The sequence below is a fragment of the Bos grunniens genome, chromosome 6, assembly GCF_055505025.1.
Source record: "Bos grunniens cultivar Pamir isolate PY7600 chromosome 6, Bosgru_T2T1.0, whole genome shotgun sequence".
NCBI classification, from domain to species: domain Eukaryota; kingdom Metazoa; phylum Chordata; class Mammalia; order Artiodactyla; family Bovidae; genus Bos; species Bos grunniens.
Genome location: NC_141170.1, coordinates 91,225,690 through 91,244,574, shown reverse-complemented (window position 1 = coordinate 91,244,574; position 18,885 = coordinate 91,225,690).

Sequence of the window (18,885 nt, the reverse complement as noted above, 5' to 3'; positions counted from 1 at the left end):
TGAATTAACTATGGCAGAAAGAACCCTCAGGTATTGTGGTTTTTCCACAAATGGTGGCATTTAAATGAGTGTCTGAATAAATAAATGATTAACTTATTAAGTCAAGTTCCCCCAGACCTAGGATCTTCTTACCAAACCATGGTTAACAGATCCTTGCATAAATCTATATATACTCATGTGAACCTCATTACCCCTATCCCAATGCTCCATTGTCCCTACATCATGTCTGTGGCCATCAAGAGAAAAGATCTAGTGTAAGGAGAATGGTAAAGTGGAAGAAAGCCAGGGCTCACTGAGCCTCTGGGTTATAACATGTCCTATCTTCTTGTGACACTTGGGCTCACTGTTCTCCATTCTATTCTACCTGGTAATCAGGGATTGTGGCCCTCCTCTACAACTAATCCAGTACCTAAGAGTCCTAGGACTTCACTAATTCCTGCCAGTCCTCTTATTGTTCAGTCACTCAGTCATGTCCGACTCTTTGCAACCCATGGACTGCAAACCCATACACCAGGCTTCCCTGTCCACCATATCCCAGAGTTTGCTCAAACTCATGTCCATTGGGTCAATAATGCCATCTAACCATCTCATGCTCTGTTGCCTCCTCCTCCTCCTGCCCTCAATTTCTCCCAGCATTAGGGTCTTTTCCAATGAGTCAGCTGTTCACATCAGGGAGCCAATCCTCTTATCCTAGATCTAAATCCTGCTTAGTTTACCTCTGGCTCTTATTAGAAGATCCTCCTTTGTATGGACAAACTGCCGGACGTAGAGCAAAACATCACTGCTCCATTTCAGAACTGAATTATTACCAAATTCTCCTTTACTGCTATGTCCCAGAATGCAGATTCATATGCTTGGTATGTAACTGTGATTAAGCTTATGCTCACTAGGTACAGGGCTTCAAATGCAAACTGGCTCTCTTGTGCTCCATTTGCATAAATGTGTGGGGTAGGGGAAACTTCTGCAACAAACATTGTTCCCTCAGTTCCATTCTGGATGCCATTGCATTTACTCCTAGTGGGTCTTGGCCTTCCCTAATATATTAGTTAGCTAGGGCTGCCGTGACAAAGTACCACAGAAAGAGGGGACCTAAACAACAGAAATTCATTTTTTCATTGTTCTGGAGGCTAGATGTCCAAGGTTAGGTATTGAAGGGTTTGGTTTCTTCTGATGCCTCTCTTCTTGGCTTACACATGCCTGCCTTATTGCTGTGTCCTCATATGCTCTTTTCTCTGTGCACAGCATCCCTGGCATCTCTCTCTGTATCCTAATTTCCTCTTTTTAGAAAGATACAAGTCAGCTTGGATTAAGACCTACCCTAAGAGTTTCATTTTAACATAATCGCCTCTTTAAAGATCCCATCTCCAAACACAGTCATGTTCTAAGGTAACTGGGTGTTAGCATTTCAACATAAATATTTGGGGAAGGGCATAATTCTACAGTTCTAACAGTAGCATATACAGTACTCTGCGTTGCTGATGTCTTCGCAGTTCTCTCATTTGAGCCATCCCATTTATCAGCTAATCTCTTCCACAGCAACTTACCACTACTGGAAAGCAAACTCGATAGCTCCCCCAAATACTCTGTAATCATTGCTGCTATTAAACCACTTTAATAAATAACAGGTTTTTAAAATAAATAACTGGTTTTTATTATTTATTTATTAATAAATAACTGGTTTATTTTTAAAATTAAATAAATTTATTTTAAAATTAATTTATTTTAAAGTAAATAAATTCACTGGCCTCTACTTTGATTTGTTAAGTAAAAAATAGTTAACAATTCAAAAATAAACTCTCACCCCTACCCCCTAGCCCCAGATCCTAAGTATTTCTATATATACCAGGAGAACATATTATATTTTGTTTAATTTGATAAACATTTCAAAAACAATATATTCTTAACTGTTTAAATTTGTGGCTTTGACCTCTCTGTTAGTAATTTTTCTATTTCAAAATATCTGCATTCATTCTCAATATACTCACCAGGAAATTGTGGAGGATAATTACTTTTCTGTGTGAGTGAAGAAAAATTTTACTTTTTACATAGTCTAACAATGTATAAGAAATTTATTATAACATAATAGGAATCTGAGAGACCAGGGAGATCCTGAAGATTTGGAAATGTTAGTCTAAAACATCATCTATTTATATATTCCTTCCTAATTCTATCAAATCTCTGACTGAATTTCATTCCTATAGTACTCTGATACACAGACACAGGCAAGATTAAAAGAATACAAACCACAATAATGTCATAAAGATTGTCTCTTTGTTACAATGCTAAGGGAAGTACCAGGATTTATTCTATTTTATCACTGCTCAGAGACTGACTACTCCTGATGGCAAGTTTCAGATGATAGATTTGTCAGGAAATTAAAATGCCCAGGAGTGGATATTGAAGGGCTATCTAAAGGATCCCATTATTGACATCAGAGAAAAGAAAACTTGCAAAGATATATAATTTTAATTGGACTCTGTCATGACAGGCTTACCACTTGCCAACAGTTATTCTAAGAAAAATAACATGAAAGTGTGTAAAATTTGCTGTATGTATTCCCAGGTTGGTTGGAAGAGCTGTGAGAGTTTTTAATTCCTAAAATGCCCTTTATTTATTTTTTTATTTTTGGGGGGCTCCAAAATCACTGCAGATGGTGACTGCAGCCATGAAATTAAAAGATGCTTGCTCCTTGGAAGAAAAGTTATGACCAACCTAGACAACATATTAAAAAAGCAGAAACATTACTTTGCCAAAAAAGGTCCCTCTATTCAAAGCTATGGTTTTTCTAGTAGTCATGTACGGATGTGAGATTTGGACTATAAGGAAAGCTGAGCACCAAAGAAGTGATGCTTTTGAAGTATGGTGTTGGAGAAGACTCTTGAGTGTCCCTTGGACTGCAAGGAGACTCAGCCAGTCCATCCTAAAGGAAATCAGTCCTGAACATTCACTGGAAGGACTGATGCAGAAGCTGAAACTCCAATACTTGGCCACCTGATACGAAGAACTGACTCACTGGAAAAGACCCTAATGCTGGGAAAGATCAAAGGCAGGAGGAGAAGGGGACAACAGAGGATGAGATGGTTGGATGGCATCACCGACTCTATGGACATGAGTTAGAGTAAGTTCCAGGAGTTGGTGATGGACAGGGAAGTCTGGTGTGCTGCATTCGGTCTGACATAACTGAGTGACTGAACTGAACTGGGCTTTCATTTTTGAAACTTTTTGACAAAGAAGTAATGGAGAGGGGGCCAGTCAGCCAGTGTGAAAAACTCTAATGAGGAAACTTTACACTAGATATTACGTGGGCAATATAAACAGTCCTTAGATTGTGTGCTATAAAAAGTGTATGTTCCCTTATTTCTTGTTTTAGTACGTATCAGAAGGTAGAAGTGCTTTTAAATCTCCCCTCTCCTCTGCCCAAACTTTGTATTTCAATAGTGGAACCAAGGATGGAATGCAGTCAAATAATACACTGGATTTACCATGATAACATCACTTTCCTGGGTCCTTCAAAGCTCTTAATCATGGTGTATTGAATTATCTGTTTGTCTTGTAGTTCTTGGAGAACAGAGGTGGTATAATCTGGGTCTACAAGGCCTTCAGCCTTCAGGTCCATTTTGTTTTGCCCTCAAAATGCTGGCCTCTGAAGCACATAAACAAATAAAACTTCAGCCAACTATTTTCAGATAGGCCCCACTTCTTTGAAAAATGAAAATTGGAAGATCATTTCTGTGTGGTAAAATACCACCTGGGAATTTATTATATTTATAAAATTGAAGGGAGAATGAGTTCTGTTTCTCTTTTCTAACTAGAGTCTCCATTTCTAACTAGAAAAAAAAGACTGATGATCATATTTTCATTTTTAATTTAGTTCATTTTCCTAGATATGGTTGTAGGTGAAAGGAAATAAAGTGTTTATTATCTTTGCCTTGAGATCCTCGAAAAGACATTCTGTCTGAGATCATGCAAGTATCCATGAATGTAAGCTTGAAATGATTATAATTATGGGTTTGATCATCACATCTTACACATTTCTCTTTTCATTTTGACATCTATTATTGAACACCTGTACTGAGGTCAAAACGGTACCATGGGCTTTGAGAGATGCAAAAAGAATATGTGACAGTATTTTCTATTACTGGCGTTAAAGTCTATTTGGGGAAAGAATAAATGTACAAATGAAATAGTACCAAAATAATATAAAACCATGCGTATCTGGAAACCAATGAAGATTGTACAATGTTGTAACTTCAGGGAAGGGAGGTATCAATCTAAACCACAACAAACAATAAAGATACCAAGACAGAGGTGACTCATAAATGGTATATATTTGATGTACAGTCTCAGAAAACAAGAAACACTATTTAAAATAGCAGAAGTATAAAAGCTCCAAGGCAGAGATGATTTTAAAAATATCTAAAAGAGGATATTGATATGACTATTTTGAGGTAGTGATGAAAGAAAAGGATGAATACATAAGACATTAGAAAGGCATGATGCAATGTAGTAATTACATGAAGCAAAGAAAATAGTGTTATTTCCATCATAATTTTTATTTCATCTTTATAATGGTTTTCAAATTTAGCGTAACTCACTAGTGTTAATAGCCAATATGTCATTGGAATATCCATAATAAAATCTGGTTAAAACCCCAAAACCTGTCTTAAGAAGCTATGATCTTAGGCAGCAAAGCCTAGAAGGTCCACTAAAGTTCTATTCTTCATCTCTGACATCTAGACTCAGGAGTGATGAAGAAAACCCTGTTCTTACAAACCATTCAAGTTAGGGTACAAAAATAAAGGTAAACACATATGTGCCACTAACATTGCACATATATTCATTCATAGGTAAAAAGACATATCCTTGCCATCAAGGATGTCACAATTGTGAAGAAGAGACAAACATAATGGTAAAGCTTTCTGAATATAAGAGACATGTACTATTTTAGTAATAGAACTGTGTATAAAACATGATAACATACTCTTCCTAGGAATATTTATAAAATACTACAGTGGAAAAGGTGATTTCTAATTTAAACAAAGAATAAAATTTTGCAAGATGTACTGATACTGAAAGAGTATGTGAAGCAAGATAAATGACATGGGCAAAGGCAGGAATACACGCAACATCTATAATGTTAGGGTAACCATAGGTATTTTTTTTATTATTGGAGCCTGGAAAACAAAACAAAACAAAACAAAACAGGAGTATTCTTGCCTGGAGAATCCCAGGGACGGTGGAGCCTGGCGGGCTGCCGTCTACGGGGTCACGCAGAGTCGGACACGACTGAAGCGACTTAGCAGTAGCAGCAGCAGTGCTAAGAAGTAGAAGAGAGGCAAATCATTAGTTATAGCTTTGTTCTGTTGGACATGGAGAACCACTGAAGTGTTGAACCTAGGAAGAAACATAATCAGATTACTCTGCCTGCATTAAAGAAAACAGACTAAATATAGTCTCGTCTAGAGGCAGGAAATTCAGGTGGCCATTGCAAGAATCCAAGTGTAAGATGAATGAGGGATTGGATCAAGGCATAATGGTAGGTATAGAGAGGAAAATATGTATCTGAGAGATTTTTAGGAAAAAAGATTTACAAGACTTGCTTAATTTACTACTACTAATAATGAGGATGGTAATGATCATAACAATCATTGTTGTTCATTCACTAAGTCATGCCCTACTGTTTGCAACTATATGGTCTGCACCACATCAGGCTCCTCTGTCCTCCACTATCTCCCAGGGTTTGTTCAAATTCATTTCCAATAGGTCAGTGATGCTATCCAACCACCCCATCCTCTGCCATTCCCTTCTCCTTTCGCCTTCAATCTTTTTCAGCATTGGTCTTTTCTAATGAGTTGGCTCTTTCCATCAAGCAGCCAAAATATTGGAGCTTCAGCTTTAGCATCCATCCTTCCAATGAATAGTTAGTGCTGATTTCCTTTAGGATTAACTGGTTTGATCTCCTTTCAGCCCAAGGTACGCTCAAGAGTCTTCTCCCAAATTGAGGCACAATTTGAAAGCCTCAATTCTTTGGTGGTCAGTCTTCTTTAAGGTCCAACTCTCACATCTGTACATGACTACTGGAAAAACCATAGCTTTGACCAGATAGACATTTGTTGGTAAAGTAATGTCTCTGCTTTTTAATATGCTGTATAGGTTAGTCATAACTTTCCTTCCAAGGAGCAAACATCTTTTAATTTCATGGCTGCAGTCACCATCTGCAGTGATTTTGGAGCCCAAGAAAGTAAAGTCTGTCACTGTTTCCATCATTTCCCCATCTATTTGCCATTAAGTCATGGGACCAGATGCCATAGTCTTAGTTTTTTGAATGTTGAGTTTTAAGCCAGCTTTTTCACATTTCTCCTTCATCCTCATCAAGAGACTCTTTAGTTCCTCTTCCATGTCTGCTATTAGAGTGGTATCATCTGTATATCTGAGGCCGTTAATATTTCTCCTGGCAATCTTGATTCTAGCTTGTGATTCACCCAGCCCAGCATTTCACATGATGTACTCTTCTTAGAAGTCAAATAAACAGGGTGACAATATATAGCTTTGTCTTACTTCTTTCTCAATTTGGAAGCAGTCAGTTGTTCCATGTAAGGTTCTAGCTATTGCTTCTTGACCTACATACAATTCGCTCAGGTGACCGGTAAGATGGTATTCTTTAAGAATTTTCCACAGTTTGTTGTGATTCACACAGTCAAAGTCTTTTGTGTAGTCAATGAAGCAGAAATAGACATCTTTTTCTGGAATTCTCTTGCTTTCTCTATGATTTAATGAATGTTGGCAATTTGATCCCTGGTTTCTCTGCCTTTTCTAAACCCGGTTTTTACATCAGGAATTTTTCAGTTCATGTACTGCTGAAGTCTAGCTTGAAGGATTTTAAGCATAGCCTTACTAACATGAGAAATGTAGGAAGGCACTGTATGGTAGTTTGAACATTCTGTCTCATTGCCTTTCTTTGGGACTGGAATGAAAACTGGCCTTTTTCAGTCTTGTGGCCACTGCTGAGTTTTCCAAATTTGCTAACATATTGAGTGCAGCCCTTTAACAGCATCATCTTTTAGGATTTTAAATAGCTCAGCTGGAATTCCATCATCTCCACTAGCTTTGTTCATAGTGATTCATAGCCTCTTTCTAAGTCTATTTAACATCATAGTAATCAAAGTCTATGCCCCAACCACTGATGTATGAAGAAGCTGAAGATGATTGGTTCTATAAAGAACTCTAAGATCTTCTAGAACTAGCACTATAAAATGATGTCCTTTTCATCATGGGGCTTGGAATGAAAAAGTAGGAAGTCGAGAGATATCTGGAGTAACAGGTAAGTTTGGCCTTGGAATACAAAATGAAGCAAGGCAAAGGCTAACAGAGTTTTGTTGAGAGAACATGCTGGTCACAGCAAATACCCTTTTCCAACAACACAAGAGACAGTCTACACAGGGACATCACCAAATAGTCAATACTGAAATCAGATTGATTATATTCTTTGAAGATGAAGATGGAGGAGCTGTATACAGTCAGCAAAAACAAGACCTGGAGCTGACTGTCACTCAGATTATGAGCTTTTTATTGCAAAATTACAGCTTAAATTGAAGAAATTACATAAAACCAATAGACCATTTAGGTATGACCTAAGTCAAATCCCTAATGATTATACGGTGGAGGTGATGAATAGATTCAAGAGATTAGATCTGGTAGACAGAGTGCCTGAAGAACTATGAATGGAGGTTTGTAACATTGCACAGGAGACAGTGACCAAAACGATCCCAAAGAAAAGGAAATGCAAGAAGACAAAATGGTTGTCTGAGCAGACTATAGAAATATTAATACCTGAAGAAAGAACAGAAGCAAAAGGCAAGGGAAAAAGAAAAACTATACACAACTGAATGCAGAGTTCCAGAGAATAGCAAGGAGAGATAAGAAGGCCGTGTTAAATGAACAATGTAAAGAAACAGAGGAAAACAATAGAATGGAAAAGACTTGAGATCTCTTCAAGAAAATTGTAGATTTCAAGGGAACATTTCATGCAAGGATGGGCATTGTTAAGACACAAATGGAAAGGATCTAACAGAAGCAGAAGAGATTAAGAAGAGGTGGAAGAAGGAATTCATAGGGCCTGGACTCCATCTTAGGCCTGTTCATACTGACCATGCTCGGCCACCTTTCTAATGGACTCTGAACTCTGTGTTTAGTGCCTATTAAAACAACAGAAGGATAAGACCCCCTCCAGACAGGGGAACCTTGAAGATCATATCTAGATTACTCATTGCCTAAGAGAAAACATACACTAATCACCCCTTCTTCCAGACAGGCCATAAATTTTTCTGTATCTATCGGAGTGTAGTCTCGGGTTTATTGATTATTGGCTAATTGTTTGACTGTTTGAGCACATGAGCCCATAGCACGTGAATGATGGGGTTATTGGGATTGTATTTTCCTTGGTTTATGTAAGTCTCAAGGAATTTGGAGTGGTGGGTTCAGACACGTACACATAGGGTATAAAAGATTTTCACAAATGCTGGTCGGGGTCCTTGGCTAAGAGGAGATTCTGCCTTGGGCCCGCTGGTGTAATAAACTGCACTCCACTATCTGCATTGTCCTTCTGAGTGAGTTTGTTTCCCGGAATGCGTGGCTACAACATTGACTTGAGATCTCTTCAAGAAAATTGTAGATTTCAAGGGAACATTTCATGCAAGGTTGGGCATTGTTAAGATAGAAATGGCGAGGATCTAACAGAAGCAGAAGAGATTAAGAAGAAGTGAAAAGAATACACAAATAAACTATACAAAGAAGACCTTAATGGTCCAGATAACCACGATGGTATGGTCACTTAGAGCCAGACATCCTGGAGGGTGATCAGATCAGATCAGATCAGTCGCTCAGTTGTGTCCAACTATTTGCGACCCCATGAGTCGCAGCACGCCAGGCCTCCCTGTCCATCACCAACTCCCAGAGTTCACTCAGACTCACATCCATCGAGTCAGTGATGCCATCCAGCCATCTCATCCTCTGTTGTCCCCTTCTCCTCCTGCCCCCAATCCCTCCCAGCATCAGAGTCTTTTCCAATGAGTCAACTCTTCGCATGAGGTGGCCAAAGTACTGGAGCTTCAGCTTTAGCATCATTCCTTCCAAAGAAATCCCAGGGCTAATCTCCTTCAGAATGGACTGGTTGGGTCTCCTTGAAGTCCAAGGGACTCTGAAGAGTCTTCTCCAACACCACAGTTCAAAAGCATCAATTCTTTGGTGCTCAGCCTTCTTCACCAGAAGGTATGTTTAATTCCCCAAAACTTGTTGACCACTAATGTGTCTCAGCTGAGTAACTGGGACTCCCTTTCACCTAATAACTTGATTGATTAATATTTCCCTTCTACCCTTCCTCCAATTCATCAGTAAAGAGGATAGACATTCTTACCACTTCCATAGCCACAGCCCTTGTCCAGTCTGCAATCATCTTTCCCCAATATCAACTGAAACTGCTTGCTAACTGGTTTGCCTGTTCTTGTCTGTTTCCATACATTCTATTCATCCTACAGTACTTGGAGTGACATTCCCCAGGCTTCAGAGACATCAACTGATTCTCAGACCTAAATCAGAACTCTTTCTGAAGATCATCAAGGCCCTACCTGAGCAATCACTGGTTACTTCTCTGACCTAAATGTCTACCTTTCCTCCACCTCTCTCACTCTGCTCAATATGTAGTCTTTGTTCTTCTGTGAATACACACAGGCAAGTTTGGCTTCAGGGCCTTTGTACTTGTTTTCTCTGCCTGGAATTGTATTCAGAGAATTCCCTCCCACAGACAGATCTCTGTTCAAACATCATCTCTTATAAGATGTCTTTCCTGACCATCCTATCTAAAACAGCATTCTTTTCTTCCTCTACCATAACTCTCTAGCCTCCAACCAAATTTGTCTTTATTCATTTGTAATTCAGTATTGTTATCCAATGAATATACCTATTATTTGTTAACTGACTATCTCCCTGGGTAACATAAACAGAGATTTTCTTTGGCTTGTTCCCTGTTATATCCCCCAGGACCTGGGATAAGTCCCCTGCATTCTTTGGGTAAATAATGCTTGCTGAATACATTCTAAAAATGAATGAAAGGATGAATTAATGCTCTTTTTATAGATGAAGAAACTGTAGCATAGAGAAATAAGTAAATTTTCTAAACTCCTACAGCTATTAGATGTCAAAAGCTGGATTTTAAGCCTAAGCAATATCACTAAGAACATGCATGTTTATATGCTTTGTGACTCACAGTGGAAACTGATTCACAAAAGAAGGTATTAGAGAAAAATAAATAAATTCTCTCTCCTTCCTTTGTTTATGTATTTCAGTTAAAATTTTAGACCAGATGTGATTTCATAAGAAGAGAATATTCAATATAGCAAACATAAAAGCAGGTTGAAAACAGAATCAGTCATTGCGGTATGCTAGAAAAATGATGACTTGGAGTGAAAAATACGGCTTTCATATTAACCTCCACCACATAAAGATGGGCTTCTTTCTTCCTATATGCAAATGGCTAAAGATAATTCCTACCTTAGATATTGTGAGGATCAAATGAGATCATATATGTGAGATATTTTGTAGAATATTATAGCAACATTGGTTTTCTTTATAATAGGGCGTGATCTGGCCTAAGTGCATGCAATGATTGTGGGTTAGAGCATATTGTTATAGCCACATGTTCTGAGAAACAAACTCACTCAGAAGGACAATGCAGATAGTGGAGTGGCTTTTATTACACCGGCGGGCCCAAGGCAGAGTTTCCTCTTAGCCAAGGACCCCGACCAGTTTTTGTGAAAACCTTATATACCTTAAGTGTACGTGCCCAAACCCACCTCCCCAAATTCCCTGAAACTATTCTGAACAAAGGAAAAGAAAGATATAATCAAAGTTAACCTGTGATCCATATGCCTTAAGCCTAGGTAGTTAACAGTGGACAATTTTCAATAGACCTGTGGTCATACCCCAATAAGCATAATAGAATTTATGATTCTATTTGGTTACACAGATAATTAGGGTATTATTTTAGGTAACGGAGAGTCTAGGTACGAGCCCTGGGGCTCTTCCATCCGGGGGTCTGGTTTTCTAATTGGTATGTCGTTTCCATAGATACTGGGCATATAGTTCAAAGTCCACTGTCCAGCCCAAGGTGAAGTCCTGCTTTCAAGACAGACTGTTCTGTTTCCTCCTTCAATATAATCTCTTCTCTTTCTAACATGCTATATATTCTATTGTGGCATAGGTGTGTTATATGGTTAAACACCATTTGCCCAGACCTTTTGGCTCCTGCAGACTCACCCAGTCTCCTGAGGAACCATGGACATACTGGGAAAAATTTGGCTCAATCCGTGCTAACTGGCTGATGTAATTGACCTTCTGTCTTATAATGTGTAATTGTAGCCTTTGTGTAGAGAGTTGCTAACAGTGAGATCTGCAAAGAATTTCAGAAAGACGCTAACTCTTTGCACTTTCCCCTCCTATTAAATCCATTGTATATTGTTGTGGCTGAATAGTTTAAACAAGCTGAGAACGAGCCTCTTATGTGTATAAAAAACATAAAGTAAAGCGGTGTCCCTCGAGTTGTTTAATGTTTATTCAAATCAGAGGTCTGAAAGGACTTGTTTCATGAGAAGTAAAGGGAAAAGTTTAAAAGCTTAGCCTGGGCAATTACAGGGAGCATGTTTTCTGTCTCTTCTCATAGAAACACATGCATCTTATCCTCAATGGCTGCCAGCATTCTTGTCAGACCAATTACTTTAAAACAATTGTTTCATTTGGAATAGATGCCACAGCCCAAGTGATGTCCCTTGTCAGTGACACATTCAATTAAAACAGCTCTGAATAGGAGTTCTGGGGGCCTACTGTGCCTTGTCCAATCTTATCAGTCAACAAAGAACAACCTTGGAGAATTCAGTGCCGACTGGTTCCCCTGTCAGGTGGTCTGAACATGTTGCACCTTCCCAGGGTTCCTCAGACTCTTTCGTCCCTGTGCCTTTTACAGCCAATGACAGGCGCCATCTCAGCAGTGTCTGGGTCCACAATGCCAAGAAAGCTTATGGCAGTAAATACGATGGCAGCTGTGATGATCCTGACAGCTGGCTGGAGCTCAGGGTGGCAGGCTGAGCCGGACTGTGAGCAGTTGGAGCAGCAGTGAGCTATGACCACCATTACTGGTTGGCAGATGTCAGTTTCCACACTACCAGTTACTGCATGATGGGATGGACACACTTGTATTATTATATAGGCAAGCGGAACTTTAAACAAACTCCGGACACCTAGCATGCTGTTTACTTTGCTTTGCATTCAGGAAAATGTAAATGTTCTCCTCAAAACGAAAATCCCTTGCCTTTACAGTACATGTACAATGGAAGAAGAATTTTACGAAGTAGCAATATCAGAGAACTGACTCCGTCATACGAGAGCTGGGATCAGTGAAAGTAAAACTGATTTCAAAGAGAGGCTTGGTGTGTTGGCTGCCATTTTCGGAAAAGCACTGTGAGTTCGCATGCATCTTAGGATTCCTTTGTGTAAACACTGTATGTGTTCCCCATCCATTTTGAATGTTCTCCCATACTTCTTTTCCTAGGCAAACTTGCCATACCTTTACATCTGAATTACCTTTCTCATTTTTGAAGAACTGATTATAGAACTTCCTATTATTAGAGGAGATGGTTAATGTAAAATACATATTATCAAAACAGTTAAATGAAAAGAAGTTGTTATATTAACTAATGTGTACCATTATGAGTTCATAGATAGGGCAAAATAGATTTCTGCGGCTGTGTCAAATCTGTGCAGAATACAGATTTGCTACTTCATCATCAGGTCAATCAAGGTGGGCAAGCAGGCTCCAGGTCTGAAAATTTGTCATGGAATGGAAGTTGCAAGCTGTCAGACTAGATCTGACAACAGGTAGTTTCAGAGCTGAACCTAGTCACAGAGAAGAGTCAGCAAACTGACTCAGGCACAAACTGGTGCCACTGTTCTCACATCCCGACCCTGTGAGAGACTGAGAGTGCTTTACCTAAAACCAATTCTTCTAATACCCAGTCTCCCCAAATACCCATTAGCCCAGTGATTGTATTCCTAACAAAGATCTGTCATAGATGTCGCATTTCTTATATAATAAGATGCCACTCTAAGCATTTTAAGGATACAGTGGGCTTTTAAAATCTACGTTATAATACTTTAAACATTTATTCTTAATTGGGTGAAATGCCTTGAAAATCCTCAAAGGTCGGCAAAATAGTCACTATGAAAGTTTACAAAAATGCCTCTAAGCTAGTACTGTCTTAGTATAGATGAGAAGTTGCATATTTGGTAAATGAACAATTTAGATGAATGTGTCATTAGGTAAATTGATCATTATGCCAATTGATTTTAAGAAAATCAGTTTTAGGGAATTTGACATTCTGCCCTTTCTCACTTTGAAATTCTAGGTTTTTTTTTTTTTTTTTAATGTGAACAACAAAGCCACTGCCCAAGACAAGGTTTGCTTGACTCTATCCCCAAGTAAGATCAAAGTTTCTAATATAAAGTCATGATAAAAATAGTAGAGAAACAAATGAGAATTTGCTACAAGCCTGGTATAGGCCAATGTACTTCGCATCCATTTATTCAATAACCACAGCTGTATACCAGGCACTATTCTGAATTATCTCATGTCATCCTCACAGTGATGTAGTTTATTCCCAAATGGGGATAGGGCTGGGACCTGAAGGAAAGAGATACTAAGTAATTGCTTAATAAAGTGGTGAAGGTGGGTTTTGAACCCAGGCCGTCTGGATCAGTGCTTTACAGCTTCAGCAGATAAGCTTTGCCGAGAAGACAATAATGTGAAGTTCCAATGATTTTTCAAACTGAGTAGGTAGTGGGGATATAGGTGATATCCCCTGTATGGTTAAAAAAAAATTGTTAGGGCTATGCCTTCTCAGCAATAGCGTTACTGGAAGATCAAAAGTCACGGCTTGAGAGTGATTCTTTTCTCTGAGTGCATCTAATAATCTCCAGATCCTAAACAGATGAAAGAGCACTCATCAAAAGGAGCATATAATGAGCAAGAAACTCCAGATGAATCCTATTAAAAGAGCAACCCTGTGACCTGCCAATAGTGTTCATACTCCTTCTCCATGCTCTCTGGTTGTTTATGGAGACCTAAAGTGTTTCTACATCTTCCTATCTTAATACTCAAGTGATGGATGGAAGCTGAATGTTTGAAGGATGTCACTCCAAGAAGAACTTTTCTGCTGCCATTCTGATCAAAGTGCCATAAGAAAGGGCTGGTGATGGGAATCATGTATGCATTTTTATGTCATTGATTAGGTGAGTGACCAGAACCCATCAGAAATGTACTACACTAAGGCAATATCCAATATTTGGTGCTAAACACCTTCTGGACAATGGAAAACTGTTCAGTTCTAAAATTACTATTGGCAGTACTTTTGGTGTCTTTAGTTAAATAAAACTCATTATGAGACAATTATAATGAACTCTAATACATAGTTCTCATGTAGATTTGTTAGTAAACAACTAACAAATGTGTGTGTGTGTGTGTGTTGTGTATCTCTGCATGTGTGCTCAGTCATGTCTGACTCTTTGCAAGCCCATGGACTATGTAGCCCACCAGGCACCTCTATCCATGGACTTCTTCAGGCAAGAATACTGGAGTTAAGTTGTCACTTCCTACTGCAGGGGATTTTCCTGACTCAAGGATCAAAATGGTGTCTCTTGAGTCTTCTTCATTGGCGGGTGGGTTCTTTACCACTGTGCCACCTAGGAAGCCCATAACAAGTGTGTGTGTACATGTATATGTGTGTGTGTGTGTGTGTGTGTATGGCTAATTGGAAGTTCAAGAAACAACAACAAAAGGAAAAAAGAAAGAAGAAAGCTTCAGATAGGAATTATCTTAAAACTTAAATTTAGTATTGCTTGATGATTTAAGCTTTAATTTGCAAGATGAAGATAAAGACAAGAAAGAAATGTCAGTATGGCTAAAGAAATAGTTGCAAAAGGTAAAATATTCCTGCAATGCAACTGACCCACTGGGGACACCTTTTACAGAAGCAAAATGTCTTCCTGAGCCCAGCTGGAGATCAGTTTATGCCCTGAAGCATGATTATAATGTTAACCTTGAAAGGTCCTAATGAAATGAGTTTGGTGGTCTCAGCCTATATATTTTTATATGCATTGGTGCATGCCTTGGAACATATCTTGATGGACTGTCTGCAGAATGGCACAGCATGTATTTGAGATTACAGTGTGACCCACAGTCTCCACACCATAACTCCTATTTTTTCCCACATGATGCATCTCTCAAAATTCAGCCCAGGAGGGAGAAATGACTACTTAATGACAGTCTGTACATTATTGATGGGGCAGTAGGGTGGTAAAGAGATAACCCTAGGTGTCTTGTTTGCCAGTTGATTAACCAGAGTGAGTGCATTCCCTAGGGAAAACATGCTTTGCAGTAAACCAGTTATCCATTCAGTCTCTCACTAATGACAACAGTGCAAAAATGTGACACCCTCCTCTTTCCTCGAAAGCTTGGTGGAGTATGACTCTTTACATCAGACTGCAAATTAAGACATAAAATGAAAATTGAGATGCATGCACACCACTTGGGTCAATGAAGTACTATTAAGAGCTTAGGTTGAGGTAAATGATTGAGTTATATTATTCGTATTTCATTGTAAAGATGACTGGTCTCCTGGGTAATCTTTCTATGTTTTAAGGCAAGGAATCTTTATATGTCTGGAAGGGATATGAGATTGCTGTATGTATTGCATTTGATTCAAATAAAATATTTAGAAGTAAGCACGTTATAGGTTAAAGCTTTAGTATTTTAAGGAATGTCTGGTGAAGTTCTAATGTGATGGTGCCACTCTTTCTTAAAACAAGGGTGATCAACTTGTAGCTGTCCAATCTTCTTATTCATTTTGGAACCAGTTTGGTAAAGTCAGCAGTTTATTTTCAGTATCCTGGGAAAAAAAGGCATTTAACTTTTGAATCCATTGCTTCAGGACATACACCAGCTCAGGATGCCCTCCTGTTATATTGGATACAATTTAGTAGCAAAACTTTCACAACTGAAAACTTTGTGTGTCTCACTCCTTTGAACATGCATGTCAGGCTGATAAATAGCTTGCATTCTTTATATTTAACTTCTTTAAATGGAATTCAAATTTTTTGCTCTGAGGCCATTAGGAATTTATGAACCATTTTTCTTTTCTGTAGTCTTCAGAGAGGAATCTACTCTTACAAAGATGACTCGGAGGCATTTGTCATTTCATACAGTGAGACCATTAGCTGTTATTGAGTATGGACCTAAGATTTTAGGAGTTCTGAGAAACTGTGGAACCAGGACACACGTAGTTAAAGAATACAGTCTAAGCACAAACATTTTATTCTCCCTCATTGAGCATCTTTTCTTCTGTGTCTTACAGAAAACTCAAATTATAAAATTATTCAGATGTTAGCATTTTTTTTTTGAAAATTTCCATTCATTATCATGTTTTAGTAGTGCTATCTCCACACACCACTACGGTTTTATTACTCTTAACATTCTTAAGGAACATTAGGTTCAAAATCCCCTGTGACCCCAGCATTCCTCCTCCTGGCTAATGCAAGAAACTCAGATAAAGACTAAAATAAAAGAAGGAGATGAATTATTCAGCCAGCAGAAGACTAAGTGGGTTTGAGGATCATTAAGGAAATTTAATGATAGTTTTCATGTATAGAACAGATATTATTCAGAGATTGATGGCTAGCTATTCTCTGCATTTTCTGAAATTGTAAGAAGTAAAATAGGAGCGACTAAGGCAACAATGAAGAAACATTTCCTGATGTTGAAATTTGTTGGTTATGAATATGTTCAGTTATTCATTCAATATTTATTAAATTTCTACTATATGAGGTCATACTTGCCTGAGATGGAATTATTTGCTTAGGTCTTTTTAGAATATATTCACATTATACTTGAAATGACTTTTCTGGTCTTGTTTAGAGGCAGAGAAGCAAATCATTGGTCTTATGATTCTTGTAATTCCTTCAAAGACTCATAATAGGAAAAATAAGATGCTGATATAAATGTTCACACTAACATAACATGGATTTTTCCAACATCCATCTTAAGAAACATAGAAAAGAGTAATTAAGTATAAGCACCCATCAATGTAATCACCAAAGCTCCAATACCTTTAAATTCCTTTTTTAATCAGGGTCCCATTATGGCTGATTAATCTCTTTGCCCTCTTCATGGATTGAGCCTTGTTGTGGTAAAGGGGATTGCATAAATCAATGAAGCAATGAGCCATGCCATGCAGGGCCACCCAGGACGGATGGATTATAGTGAAGAGTTCTGACAAAATGTGGTTCACTGGAAGAGGAAATCAAAACACTCCAGTATTCTTATTGTGATAACCCTATGAACAATATGAAAACACAAAAGATATGACACCAAAAGATGAGCCCTCAGGGTCAGAAGGTATCCAATATGCTGCTGGGGAAGAACAGAGGGCAATTACTAATAGCCCCAGAAAGAATGAAGCGGATGAACTGAAGTGGAAAAGACGCTCAATTGTAGATGTGTCTGGGGGTGAAAGGAAATTCCCATGCTGTAAGAACAACAGTGTCAAGATAATATGCTGGCCATAGCAAACACATTTTTCTAACAGCCCAAGAGATGACTCTACTCACGGACATCAACAAATGATCAATAGCCAAATCAGATTGATTATGTTCTTTGCAGCTGAAGATGGAGAAGCTCTACATAGTCAGCAAAAACAAGACCCAGAGCTGACTGTGGCTCCAATCATGAGCTCTTTATTCCAAAATTCAGGCTTAAATTGAAGAACATAGGGAAAACCACTAGGCATTCAACTATGACCTAAATCAAATTCTTTATTATTTTACAGTGGAGGTGATGAGTAGATTCAAGGAGTTAGATCTGAAAGACAGAGTGCCTGAGAACTATGGACAGAGGTTCATAACACTGTACAGGAGGCAGTGATCAAAATCATCCCAAAGAATAAGAAATGCAAGAAAGCAAAGTGGATGTCTGAGGAGGCTTTATGAATAGCTGAGGTAAAAAGAGAAAATAAAGGCAAAGGAAAAATATACCCAATTGAGTTCAGAGTTCCAGAGAATAGCAAGAAGGGATAAGAAAGCCTTCTTAAATGAATAATGCAAAGTAACAGAGGAAAACAATAGAATGGGAAAGACTAGAGATATCTTCAAGAAAACTGGAGATAGTAAGGGAACATTGCATGCAAAATAAACAACAGAGATGGTAAGGACCTAAAAGAAGCAGAAGAGATTAAGGAGAGGTAGCAAGAATATACAGAACTATACAAGAAAGGTCTTAATGCCTGGATAGCCATGATGGTGTGGTCTCTTACCTAGAGCCAGATATCTTGAACTGTGAAGTCAAATGGGCCTTAGGAAGCATTACGACAAACAAGGCTAGTGTTAAGTGATGGAATTCCAGCTGAACTATTTACAATCCTAAGAGATGATTCTGTTAAAGTGCTGCACTCAATATGTCAGCAAATTTGGAAAACTCAGTAGTGGCCACAAGACTAGAAAAGGTCAATTTTCATTCCAATCCCAGAAAAGGGCAATACCAGAGAATGTTCAAACTGCTGTACAGTTGCACTCATTTCACATACTAGTAAGATTATGCTCAAAATCCTTCAAGCTAGACTTTAGCAGTATGTGAACCAAGAACTTCCTGATGTATAAGGTGTGTTTAGAAAAGGAGAGGAACCAGAGATAAAGTTGCCAACATCCTTTGGATAGTAGAGAAAGCAAGGGAATTCCAGAAAATCATCTACTTCTGCCTCACTGGCTACACTAAATCCTTTGATTGTGTGTATT